This window comes from Apis dorsata, unplaced genomic scaffold (assembly GCF_000469605.1).
Source record: "Apis dorsata unplaced genomic scaffold, Apis dorsata 1.3 scaffold_231, whole genome shotgun sequence".
Taxonomy (NCBI): Eukaryota; Metazoa; Arthropoda; class Insecta; order Hymenoptera; family Apidae; genus Apis; species Apis dorsata.
The window spans coordinates 58,722-72,962 of NW_006263513.1; the positions used below are offsets into that span (position 1 = coordinate 58,722).

The following is a 14,241-nucleotide window of genomic DNA, read 5'->3' on the forward strand; positions in this document are numbered from 1 at the left end:
TCCTGCGAGAGGATGGAAAATGTCAAGATGGCGGAGGATTCGTCGCTTCCTCTTTTCCCGCGCGAGAGAGGAAACGCGAGAATCGTAAGCTTTGAAACGTTAAACGGAAGGATGGTTGATATTATTCCGGATCTCCTGGAGGAAAAGCAGCATCGAGACTGTTTGTCAGGATGATTTTATTAAAGTCTCTGAAGAGTTTAACCGCGATACGTTTGCTTCCATGTTTGTCTTTGAGAGTTTGAGGAAAATACGAAAGATCTTTCGTCGATAATTATCTTCGATTCTTTGTTAAAATTTTTCTCGACACTTTAAATCTTAAAAGTTTAAAACGAGAAATTAAACCTGAGATCTGAGTAAAAATTTAAAAGATTATGACAAGAATGATGTATTCTACTCTGTGTATATTTATATTGAAGTTTGAAAGTTTTGATGTTATGTCTTCTTTTAATCGCTTGAATATTTTATGTAAATAGATGTATAACTGTTTCTTCTGTATTTTTATTTTTATTGTTGGTAACAATGGATCATAAATTGTGATTGATAATCGTGATAGAAAAAAACTTTGAACATTTTATTTCTTTATTGTTATGTTTTTAATCGTTTGACAATTTTATATATGGATATATTCTTTATCATTGTTTTTTTTATATTTTTTTCTTTATTATTTATTATATCAATGATCATAAAAAACGAAGTATATACTCTTGTCACACATTTTGAAATTTATTACACGTGACATAAAATGTTTTCTATTCTTTCGATCAAAGAACTTGTGATTATTTTTCCTCGACTCGAAATTTCAAAGGATGGAGGAAAATTCAAAATAACTCGTTTAAAATTCGAAGAATGTTGAAACGATTAACGCACGAATTTTATTCGAATATTTACTCGTAATCTTTTTTTTACTAACAATGAAATTAAAAATTTAATTACGTTGGATACGAAGAGTGGTTGAATGTCGATGAGAAACGTGTGTGAATTCTTTTCCACGTAGAGATCGATCGATGACATTCGTTGGAAAATATTTACTTCACAGTCAATTTTTATTATTTGAACAAAAATATTCTAGGATTTGAAAAATTCTTTTTAATACGGAGATTCAAAAAAATTTGGAAATTTTTATTGAAGTTGCAGATGAATTGTTAGAGATTAAAATTAAATATAATATTTGTAATTCTTTTTAAATATAATTTATATTGAATATTATTTAAACATTCTATAATTTTGATGAAAAAATAAACAATTTAATTAATGGAAATTTTTTTTTGCATTTGCTTATTTGCTTTATAAGTTTCTAAAATATACCGTTTTGATAAATTAATATATTATATTTTTCAACAATATATTCACTGCTCCTCGACATAAATTTTCCATTCTCAAATACGTTTTTCGACGAAATTATTAATTATTCGAATTTCTATTTCTTCAATAAAGAATATTTTCTCGAAGCAACAATTAGCATCGATACCCTCTCTCTCTCTTTCTTATCAACTTAAGATTTCGTCTCTATTACATTTATATCTCGCTAAAATCGAGGTTCAGAAATGAAACTCGATTTGAAAAGTTGGCGAGATCTGCCTCTAACTTCTTGCTTGTCGTTAGTGTCTTGACAAACTCCCAAGGACGCAAAGAGAAAGAAAATTCTAAGATGAAACCCTTCTCTGTATCTACTTGATGAAGGTCGAATCGAGTGTTTACTTCGATAAATTCTCGCTCGATTGCTTATCCAACGAGAACTCGATTGCAAAATATCCTTGATTAACTTAACGAAGGGATAGGGATCAGAGTTGCTTCGATCGTAAAGGACACGTGACACGGATACTGTTGTTCCACCAGTGACACTAGCTCCTGTTATTATCGATCTTCACGAGCCTTCCACTCGCCTCGAAGGCGAGAATTCCGTCGAATAGGGACCTTTAAATTTTCCACCATGCCAACCTTGAGCACGTTGCTGCTTTCACAACAGCGGATTGTTCGAAAGAAACACCGTGAATCGTGGAGAGATTAAATTAGTTTCCTCGTGAAATTTTCCACGAAGCCATATCATTGTCATCTTTCTTTTCCTCTTCTCTCTCTCTCTCTCTCTTTTTCGAAAGTAAAGAACGGATAAAGAACCGGAAAGATGAATATTATTCTCCTTCAGTTTTTTCCTTTATTGTCCGTCTTGTTTGCTCGAGTTTCGTATGAAAATTTTTTTTTTGATGAAAGGATAACAGTGTCCTTTGATGTTTCTGGGCTTAACTTAAAGCGGATGAACCCGGTAGAAAGAAGGGGCGAGGGAGTTGAAGTTTAAAGTTGGCTGTGCTCGGTGATACAGTTTCCGCGCAACCTTGCATCCGAGTTGGAAACAAAATTCCTTAATTACTTAAGCGAACCTTCCGCTGATTTGGTGCGGAGTCACGAAGGTCGCAGCTGGATAACTTGCCACGTTTATTTCCCTATCGATATCGATTCGTTCAGGATAAACCGTTTTAATGGCGCCTCTTACGTAAGGGAATTTAGAATCTGTTAGAAGAATTTTTTTTTTTTTATATTCTGTAAATTGGACGATAAAAGGATGAATGTCTTCTTTGATGGTTCGAGAAAGATGGATCGATAGCAATGATATTTCTTTTTTGAACAAGAAGAATTCGAAGATCGCTTTTCTAAGAATAGAATAGAAAGTAGAACAATTCTATAAATACTTTTAATTTTTTCTTTCCAACCTCTAAATAAATTGTAATTCTTTAATTAAGACTGTATTACAGCTATCCATTGTGAAAGAATAATCTTGTCGAGTTAATTTCTCTGAATAAATGATCTTTTTAAATGAAAATTGTTTAATCTTAAGTTCGTTTGTTTAATCTTTCTTTCCAATATTTCATTTTTTGTATTTTTAATATAAAAGAAGATGAAAAATTTCCAGCGAGAAATATATAAATATCGTTATTCTTTAATTTAAGATCTCGAAAAGAAATTTCTATTATCTATTATTTAATTCTCTGATACTTTCTTGATTCTCGAAAGAAATTTGCAAATTTCTATTTCCGTGCATTAGAAAGTTATTATATTTATCCTCGTTTTCAATTTCAAATTTTGTTATTCTCCTGTCATAATACATTACACGACATCGCATATATCTTGCGAAATTTTATTCAACTCTGTGCAACTTCTGTTCAATGAAGAATGGGGAAACGTATATCAAAGAGCACGTAACTTTTTCATGGATAGGAACTTTCCAAATTATATCACTCTTTAACTGAAAAATACAAAGGCCATTTATTCGATCGACGATATTTGGAAAATGATCAGACAAATTTAACTTTGAATTTAAATTCGAACACTTTCGCTTTTCTGAAAGGAGCAATCAATGAAATCAGCACCAGGTGGTTTTTCTCGTAAAATGTTTTATTAAAAAATTTCATCGAATATTTTTAGTTTCTTTTTTTCAAAAAATATATCATAGGTGAAAATTTGAAAAAAGAAAAAAAAATATTACGTTAAAATTTTGGACGAGAAAAAACGGTGGTCCACAATAAAATAAAATAAAATACACCATCAAAAATTTAATGTCGCTACAAACGAATATTTTTTTTAAAAAAATTGAAAAACATTTGTTAAAAAAAAAGTTTCTTTTATAAAAATCTGTTATTTCGTAAAAATCTGTAATTAGAGAATTGTAGAATAAATTAATATTGATAATTCTAACTTTTAAATTTTAAATTTGCAAAGAATTAATACAAGTTTACAAATTAGACAACAACAATAGAAATTAAAATTAAAAAAATATATTTTGAACTGTGAATATTTGTGCGAATTCACATTTTCATGAACATCGTCAAAGAAATAATAAAGAATATATTTATTATTATTATTTTTTTTTACATTTTGAATAGTTTATATGTTTCTGCATTATGTTCTTTTATAGATAAAAATTCAATAACGATTATAGATTCTACTATTCACGTTACAATATTATGAAATCTACTATCTAATTGACTGTTATATCGAATTATTTCAAAGGAAAGACAATTTTTTTTTAAATTTTCCATATTTTAAAATGAAAAAATTTCCATATCAAACAAATTTAAAATAAAAAAATTTTCTGTAACTTATTTTTTTAAACGTACGTAACCAAATATCACATAATGTATTTCCCGTATTTTCATTGGAAAATTCAGCGTCCACGTTTCTCTGAAGAGAAAACCCGATAAATACCTCGTACATCCTCGCGAATAGAACGAAAGAGGATTAATTCATCTGCGTAAAATAAACAGAAATGAAAGACATAAAAGGAAATATCGAATAGCATTGAATTATTTTCCTGGGAGAGAGCAGAGAGTTGGAGAGGCCGATCGGGTCAGGAATCGATATTTACCCTAATTGTTGCCTGTTCTGCTGCCTTTCCTGACCAAAGTCACCCTCCTCGCACCTGTGCGCGGGTGTTCTTTAACAATTGCCACCAACGTGGACCGAGATCAATGTTCGAGGTCAGGAAACGTCCCGATGGAAAAACCAATCGTTACAAAGTATCCTTTTTCACCTCGAACGAGGTGCAACCATGGTTGATCGTGTGCGACACCACCAAGAATGTAATTCATGATTAATCGATTAATCAAACGGGTTAATTATCCTCGAAGAATTTACAATGCTGCTTTTCCTTCGATACGATACGATATTCAAGAATTAATTATCGATTAATTGAGTCGTTTAAATATTTTTACGTTTCAAATAAGGAGAATAAGGGCGTGTGTGTAATATGATCGGTATAAATAACGTAATTGACGACTAATCGATTAATTGGGTGGTCTAATTAGTTCGGAAAAATTCACAATGCTGCTTTTTCTTCGATCGAGGAGACTTTACGGTACACTTTAAAGTATTCTTACGTTTTAAATAATAGATATACTTAAGAATTTTGTTAATTAGTCGAATATTTTAACACGTATTTAAATATATATTGTCATGTTTTTTATCTTTATAAAATAAAGAAACAATTTTGACAACAGTTTCGAATAAAAAATAATTCTGTCCACGACGCTTGAACGAAAGTAAACAAGTATAAATGGATAGAATGTAACTCGATTGCAAATTTTGTTCTTCGATTTCGTGAACGAATTAATACCGCGTTTCTTTGACCTGACCTCTCTACAGCACATGAGATCACAATTAACTCAACGCATTCGAGCGTGGCCGAATAAAATGTTCAAGCGTTACATTCGACAATTATAAAAAAACTCGTTGTATTCAATCGAACATAGCTATCGACACGATTCGTCATTCAGTAACTACTGTTCGTTCGATCTCGACCCTCTGTTCAAACATGCTCTCAACTTTCATCCAAATGATAGAAATATCACGTTCTATTAAAACATCGGTCGAAAATAATTCACGCACTTGATCAGAAAAAGAAAAACAATATCATCATCACTCGAAGAAGAAAATACTTAAAAGATCTTTCAATTCGAATTTTCAAAAAACAGAGAAGAAGAAGAAGAAAAATATAAATATAAAGAATCAACTAAAATTTAGAAGGTTCGGGGGTCGGATCAAAGGAGTTCGCCCGACAAATCGTCCACTCGTACTACTTCTCCCGCAAACTTCCGATTGAAACTCGTTCAATCTCGACTCTATTAAACACCGACAAACAAATAAATTACTCTACAAAATGATTTACCGGGTCAGCTGGGCTCGATATCAACCGGTGGAATCTGGATCTCCTTCTATCGAGCGGGAAACATGTCCTCTTCTTCCTTTTCCTCCTCCTCCTCTTCCTCGTGTTCCTCTCGATATCGTTTTATTCACCACGTACGTGCGTACATTTTATCCTATCCTATCGCCACTCTGGAAACGTTGAGCGTGCGTTTCCAAACGGACCCCTGTTGGAGGAGACCAGCCTAGGTCGTCGACTGTGCTGTGGCCTGGCTCCGACTAAACTACCCCCGACCGTGTATGCGCTCCCTACGCCAGGGTTCGTATGCCAGAAAACGGCGATTCGTGGATCGTAGCTAGAGCCAGAGGGTGGTGGTCGGGTTGTCCCGTTGGTAGGGTGAACGTGGAGTTGCTCATTGACGAGTGAGACGAGGAGGACGCCCCGTTTCCCGTGCGCTGGACAGAGAGGGGCGATATAACGGGACGTACAAGTGTTTGCCGATCGACGTTTGTGTGAGTTCTCTACCTGCACGCGCGACAAGGCGAGCCACGAGGGGGATGAAGAAGGATGGAAAGCGGGGTAGGTATGCGTGCGCCGCAACAGGTTACTCTCCCCTTCGATACGCTCCTGGAATCCTCCTCGACCCTTTTTCCCTCTCCACCGCCTCTTTTCTTCGACCTTCTCTCCTCCTATCCCTAAACTCCGTCCTTTTCTCTCACCAGTTGCTTCTTCCACTCTACCGTTCCGGACTTTCGGAATTTCACCCTTAACGCCTCTTCCTCACCCTCTCTTTTCCCACCTGTGGTTTTCTCTCTTCCTCCGCTTCTCATTCTTCGTTTCTTCGTTCCGAATCGCGTGCAACTCGTTCTCCATGTTTTCTGTCTATTTATTCGTCCTGATATTTATCGATCTTCGGCTTAGTTGAAAATTCTAATCGAAGAGTTTTCGAATTTAAATAATACTTAATGTATTATTCGAAATTGTGTTTCTTGTAATAGTGTATTAACGATATTTTTTTACAAAAAAAAAAGATCATCTTGCATCGTTACAATGAAATCGTTACAATGATTTTGTGACGAAGAGGAAGAAAATTATTAAGTTCGAGAGATGTGGAGTTTTGTCTATTGTATATGAATATTTTCTAACGTAGTTGATCTCTTGATCAAATTTTTCACTCGTTCATTTTTGTTGAATCTTCTTAACCTTGATTTTTCTCGACGAAAATTCTCTTCTTGGCCTTTATGAATATTTGTCGCGATTTGCAATTTGTTTGAATCGAATCGTAAATGTTGGTCGCAAGACCAGTTTAAATGAATCACTCTGTACGTCATCAACGATTAATCTTTTTAACGTGTCGTTCGAGATGGTGTATATGCCTTACGTATGTATTAATGGAGTTTAATTAAGATGAACTTTGATAAAAGCTTTTTTTCTTCCTTCTTTTACAAAAGATCTTTGACGCGAAAGTATTATTAAAAAGGAAAATGCGATCCATTCATCTTTCAAGATTTATCATATCGGTTATTAACATTCACCTTGTTGAATGTTCCATCCAAAGTTGAAAGTTTCGTGAAGTTTCGTTTATCACATTACTGCACTTCCAATGCATATTTAATTACATCCTTATGCTTGTTAATTTATCATCGATATTTATTATTCCGAAAAAAAAAGGAAATTTATTGTCGTGCGGTAGAAAAATTACATTTTAAACGTTTTCATCCACGTGTACTTATAATTTCGCGTGATTAAACTCGGATAAGAAAAAAAAATTATCTTTTAATTATGATTCATTTATTATATAATATTGAATGTATTTACTCATATTTATTTATTTTATCATTCAATTTTTTATTTCAATATTTTATGTCAAATTTTCTACATTAATAAATTTCCAGTTACTTCATTAATTTTCTTGTAATAAAGTTTATAATATAATTTAATAATGAATCAAATGTACCGAATGTACAATTAATAAAAAAGGAGTCACTCTTTCTCTTCAGCAGGGATATTCATGAAAGGAATATTCTTACTTTAATTATTCTGAAGTAATTAATTCCACAGTTTACACGTGGAATTCCACGAGTGATTCCAAAAGAATGACGATCGCAAACGTTCATCGATCAATTTCCATTCTTCTTCGTATTTCAAGCTCTTTTTAGAAAACCAAGAACACGTCACACGTATCTTGAATGCCCCGATATGAACACATAACTTCTTCTATTTTTTTTTTAATCTCAACTCTCGATAACAAAATTTAATTTTTTCATCATCAAGATGTCCAAGGTCATCGAGTAAAATGCAGAGGTTTAAGGTCGTATTTTTTCGCTTACACTGAAAGAGATAAAGTTATCAAATCTCGGGGGAAATTACAAAATATCAAGCGACTAGAAAATTCGAGACCACTACTTATCGTCGAGAACGATGAGTTTAAACGATTTTTCAAGCAAACCGGAAACTGTGAACCGTGTTGCAGTGTTCCGCTCGAACGAGAATTTTGTTGATTCGCAGCCAAGAGCGAGGGGAATAACTCTCGTTATTTCTCGTAATTTTATAATCGGTCCCCGCTCGTTCTTTCCTTCCTTTTAACAGGAATTGTTATTACTTAAAATGTTGTCCCGTTTTAATCGCGAGATTTCCACTGGATTTATGATTCAACGATTAAGAGATGCGCGCAAAAAAACCTGGTAATTTAAAAATTGTTGATTTCAATGGCACGTGTTCGGTCTGAGAGAAATTCTTTATTTTTTAGCACGAAGTGGGATTTCATATGTGTAATAAATCCGTTTAAAACATTATTTAACGTTCTATTAAATAAATGTTTATTGGACGTCAACTTGAAGCTTGAAGTTAATTGAATGGCATTTTATCATTTCAATTTTTACGAAGAAATAAAACTGCATGTTACGATTATATGAAACGTTATCTTTTTCATAAATTCAAGAAGAGATAAAAATTGTTGGTAGAAGTTTTTGAAAAACGAACGAAGGATCTATCTCATCCATGTTAAAAATTTGATGCAAATATAAATATTAAAAATACATCGAGCCAATAATTCTCGATCAATAATCATTGATAATAATCAATTACAAATTTTAATTAATTTCAATCTTGTTTCTCTGTATACAGAGAATTATATCGAATTAATTGAATTAAACTTTGATTAATATTGTTTTCAATAAAGTTATAAATGTCAATAATTTAATTAAGAACTCGATCATTTACAACAATCTAATAATTATTAATTGATAAGATTTTTTAATTCCTGGTTTTATCGCTTAATTTTTTATCTTGTTTTAAACGTTAAAAAAATTTCCTTGGATAAAAGTGAAAATTCGTTTGGTTAATTTAATCATTTCAATTTTCTCTCGATTGTTTACAAAGATTAAAACTTTAACTGTATTTGCCTTAACAATGAAATAATCAAAGATTGCAAATTTCTCAGTTACGGATATGTTAGCAAAAAATTTATAGGAAAGTATTTTTATTCCACATCTTACAAATTTACGAATTTTAAATCTTGATCTTTTGACGGGATATTTTATCTTTTCAATTCTTTGATCTTTCTGCAATTTCCATGTATACTTTCTCGAGTATATATCCTTAATACTTTTTTATTTATATCTCTTCCATAGTATTCTTTTCATTTATGATTAAATTATAATAAATAAAATTGTTTTATTTCATTTAATATCGTTTTCAAGATTCTTTATATTCTGCATAAAACTATTATTGTTTCAAGAATTGAGCTCTGATTTAAAACCAATTTAAATGAAAAATAAAAAAAAATTCAACGAGAGATTAAGTCTATTTTGAAATCGTGTTTAATTCCTCTTTAAATTTTATTCACTTTTTACATAAGATATCAGCTTCCTATTATTCGAAACGATATTTTGTAATCTTAAACAAGGAGTTTAAAAGGCAAGAATTTCAACGAAGAGGTAATTTTCTGCTATAGTTACTTTTATGCAAATAGTATCTCGCCTGATCATATATTGGCTCGTTTCCCTTACGCTTTAATGAAAGAATTTACAATTTATTTTTCGATATATATCGCATGTTAAACAGACTTAATGCTTCCTTTAGGCTAAATTAAAATATTTTCCATGTTATAAAAATTAAAAAATTCCAATTTTATGTTAATCATATATATATAATTTATAATGAATTAATTTTTCATAAGAAAAAACTCGCAGATTCCTAGAAGAAAAAATTTTTATATAAAATCTACAACGAACAAATTTTTTTTTCAGAATCATTATCAAATTTGTAACAGATTAAAAAAATTTAAATCATTCTTCAATACGAATTAAAAACAAAAATTGAAAAACGATTTAATAATCTTTCACGCGAATATCGTGACACGTTATCCCATAGAAATCTTGCACGTGGCAAACACAGCCACGTATCGAACGAATCATTCTGATGGGGGCAACTTTTCAATTCTTCTTCGATCTCCAAGGATTTCCTAAAATCTACCAAGATCTACCGAATGGAATTTCATTGCGACGACTTTTCACGTCTAACCGGATCAACTCGCGACGTTTCCTCCATTTTCACCCCCTTGAATCGAAAGAATTCTTTCGATAAATCGAAACAAAAAGAAAAAGGAAAAAAAGAAAAGGAGAGAGAAAAAAGAAAAGAAAAGAAAAGAAAAGAAAAGGAATTGCCAGTTTCTCGTCGAATTGTTTCGATCTCAGACAGAACAATGCGTTTCATGCACAACCTGTGCATATTTACGCGTGTATCTCGATTCTCTCACGTCTCATTCCAACCAACACTTTTGCATTATAGATCATCGTATTGCGTTCAGCTTGCTCCATCAGAATAGAATTCTAAACGAGAAACTTCCGCCATGCCGTAATTTATATTCAACTTTCCATCGTCGCTATGGGTGGAGAGAGAAAGGGAGAGAGAAATAAAAATTGAAGGACAGAAAAGGGATAAAATCGAAATTGTAGATTTTTCACATAAATTGGTATCGATAATCGCACAGATTTCTTATGCAACTTGATATTTCGAAACTGAAAGAAATTTTTTCCTCTTCATTTATTTGTAAAGTCACTTTTTTCTATAACTCGATTTACTTACATTTGTTAAACAAGATAGAATTTTTTGAAGTTAGGTATGAAAATTAATGGTTAATTTTCTTGAAATTGATGTATTCTTCGAGAAAAAATTTTTCACGATGCAAAATGGAAATGAAATGAAAGGACAAGGATCAAACGATCTTTCTCGTCGATTAGAATCTTGAAATCTTGAAAAAAAAAAAAATAAATAATTTCTTTTGTACAATTTGATATATTTATATTTATTAAATAAAATAGCTTTTCGACGTTACGCAAGATACCAATATTACGAGGGATTGTTGGCCATTTCCGGTAGAATGGCTCATTTCTTGATAGACGATCGTGTTACATGCGCGTTATGCATCGTTATCCCGGATTAGGCTTTACGTAAACTGGATAATTTCATTATTTTAAAGAGAACGATACTCTTTATAATCAATATACCTATCTTGTTAGCAAAATGTTCTTTCTCTTGCGAAGAGGGCACCTTCATTTTCATCAATCTCCTCTATTATAATCTACATTGAACAAATTGACAAGTTTAAAATATATTTTGTTGAATAAAAAATTGGATCAAAATGACTTTATTAATAATTAGTAAGGAAAACTTAATAGAAAACAATTTTTAAAAAATAATTACTTCTTTTCGTTAAATCGTTTCTGTATATCATAATTTTTCCATCATGAAAATAACTTTGTTCTGTTCCTATCTTCTTTATTGTAAATGTAGATTGTAAAAATATAAATGTAATTTATTTGCTTAATTGTGACACACTAAACCACTTCTTTTTTATTTCTTTTGTAAATTACTTGGAGAACAATCAGTTCCTTCTTCTAACAGAAATTATTATAAATTTTAAACAACTTTTTTTCGTTCAGAAGATAAAAATTGTCTAAGAGATTTAATAATTTAATTTGTCTCTTTTAACTCGCTCTTATTATCTTTCCTCTCGAAATTTTCCTCTGCAAAATAACAAAATATATCTGTAGCTACACTTATAAGCGAATAATTACGTACCACTTGATCGTTTCTACTTTCTTCCATCATTATTTCCTCTTCTTCGTTATAAGGATAACTTGATTTTGTTCGATAACTCTGATAAGAGTTGGGGAGGGGGGATGTGGAAATCGATTGGCAGTTTCCATTTATAAAAAATGTATGAGCAAATGGTTTTGTTTGTCCCTTTGTTGCTGTGGCAGTAGTCGGCGAGAGGAAACATTGCGAAAGTTCGCGTCGATGATCAACATCGGGCTATGATCAAGAGAAAAATGGAAGCGTGTCATCCAAGAAACAAGTTCACCGTGGATCTCTATATGTACCGCTTATTATCTCAACTTCTCTACTTTCCAACTTGGAAACTGTTTTCACGATTCGCTTTGTCCTTTGTTACAAATAATTCGAGCCGTTTGTTAGAAGGGAAGCAACTTAGCGGAGTCGTGATATCGCGATTGTATCTGAAAAAGAAGGGATTGAGTACGTGTTTGGAAAAAGAAATCGTAAATGAAAGTTATCCGATAAAAGGGATTATATCGATTTATTTCAATTGTAAAAGAATATTGCAAAGTGTTTTTAAACTTCGAGGGAATAAGATCTTAGAGAAAGGAATTTATGATTATGATAGAAAGATTAAATCGATTTATTTTATGATAGATATTCGATTATATATCTAAAATAATAGCGAAAAATAATTATTGCTTGTTTTCGTTTTATTCGAAAAGTTTTAATTTATAATTCCTTCCGTTGCTTTGATAGATATTTTTTTTTTTTAAAAGGAAAAAAGCTTACTTCTTTCAAATTGCAACTTGGAGAAACGACTTGTGTCTTAACAGTCTTCTGATTTAATTATTTTTTTCTTTGATTAAAAAACATTCATTTCAAAACGAGTTACACGAGTTATCTTCAAATGTATTATACAATATTCATTTTTCATTATAATGGCATTAAAACTTTCTTTTTTGAACGTATATGAATATGTATTATTAAAAATTGGATTAATTAATAATTTAACTGTTCCCTTTTATAACAGTATTTCTTTTTTTTAATATTGAACTGATTAATAATGGCTAGTTAACATTTTTTGTTTATATAGGATTTTATATTTTTATTCTATATCTTTTGTTATATATTTTATCCTTATTCCTTTATCATTTGAGCACAATTCTAGGAAATGCACTCTTTTCTACGTCAATTAAGAAAAAGCTCCAATTCCAATTAAAATGCAAATTCTCATAAATGAAAGATTTCGTAATAGTGCAAGGATCAAGCAATTTCTGTTAATAATAATGACGGGTTACATTACCTTGATTATGAAAAAAAAAAAAAAAAAAAAAAGAAAAATTCATTCGATAAATATCGCGGCAAAAAAATACAAAATAATATATTCCGATTTAATTATAATTACAACGGCACAATTACAATATTTTTCTCATTTTATATTTTTGTTTTTGTGATTTATCATCACTCTATTAATATTATTCGTACATTTCAAATTAAAATACCTCTCTGTTTTTAACTCTCCTTTTCCCTCTCCCTCTCTCTCTCCCTCTCTCTCTCTGTTTCAAATCGTATTCCAATTTGTGCGAGCGATTTTGTTCAATTTTCATTATTACTCGATATTTAAATTTCAATTATTTTCTTTAAACATGTAAAATAATTTTTATCTTTAATATCTTATAGTATATCTTTATTTATTAATCTGTTATTATTGAGATACGTTTAATCATGCAAAATTATTAATTATTAATGATTAATACAAATCTCATTGTTAAATTAATCTCATTTTTTATTATTCTAGAAACAGAATTACGCGATAAAAAAATTATTATGCCTGATAAAATTCTACGTACGCGTTCTGCTTGAGATTCTTTATTAATTATTAAAAATGAAATAGCTTCTACGATGCAAATTCTACGAAATGCATCGAGAACACGCGATAATCTTTTAGATAGAATATTCCGTAAACACGAATACCATTTTTAGCCAATAAATCAAAATTTTCATTAAACATCGATATGCATATATACATATTTTATATATATATATATACATTTTTTGATTTCATTTCAATGTTGTAAATTTACAGAAAAAAAAAGATTAAGAATTTTAATTAAATTAATCGACATTTTGAAATTATTCTAAGTTTAACTATCCATAAAATCAATACCTCGACGAATTTTTCTTTCCTTTTATCTTCTATTAAAAGACTAAATATTGAGGATCGATTAAATCGAAGATAATAAAAATTCTCATTAAATAGAAAACACTGATACACCCTTCTGATTTAACATCAAAGAAAATGAGATTACGAGAAATATATATATATCGTATCACAGAAATCTCGACTTCAATATACCTTTCTAACTAATCTCTTCAACGCCTAATCTTTCACCAGTATCTTAAGCTGGTCTCTTCAACGCCTACAATCTTTCAGCGAATTTTTCTTCCCTTTCATTTCTTGTCAAAAGCCAATATCGAGATAAGCCCATTGAGCAAATTGAAGATAATAAAAATTCACGTTTCCCATCTATGGAAAGAAAAAAAAA

General features: G+C 30.9%; 1 protein-coding gene across 1 annotated transcript in view; it reads right to left on the reverse strand.

Moving 5' to 3' along the window:
• Window positions 1–14,241, reverse strand: part of LOC102676557 (synaptotagmin-3) — an 81,759-nt gene that overhangs the window by 38,163 nt on the left and 29,355 nt on the right. The gene's annotated exons all lie outside the window — the stretch shown is intronic.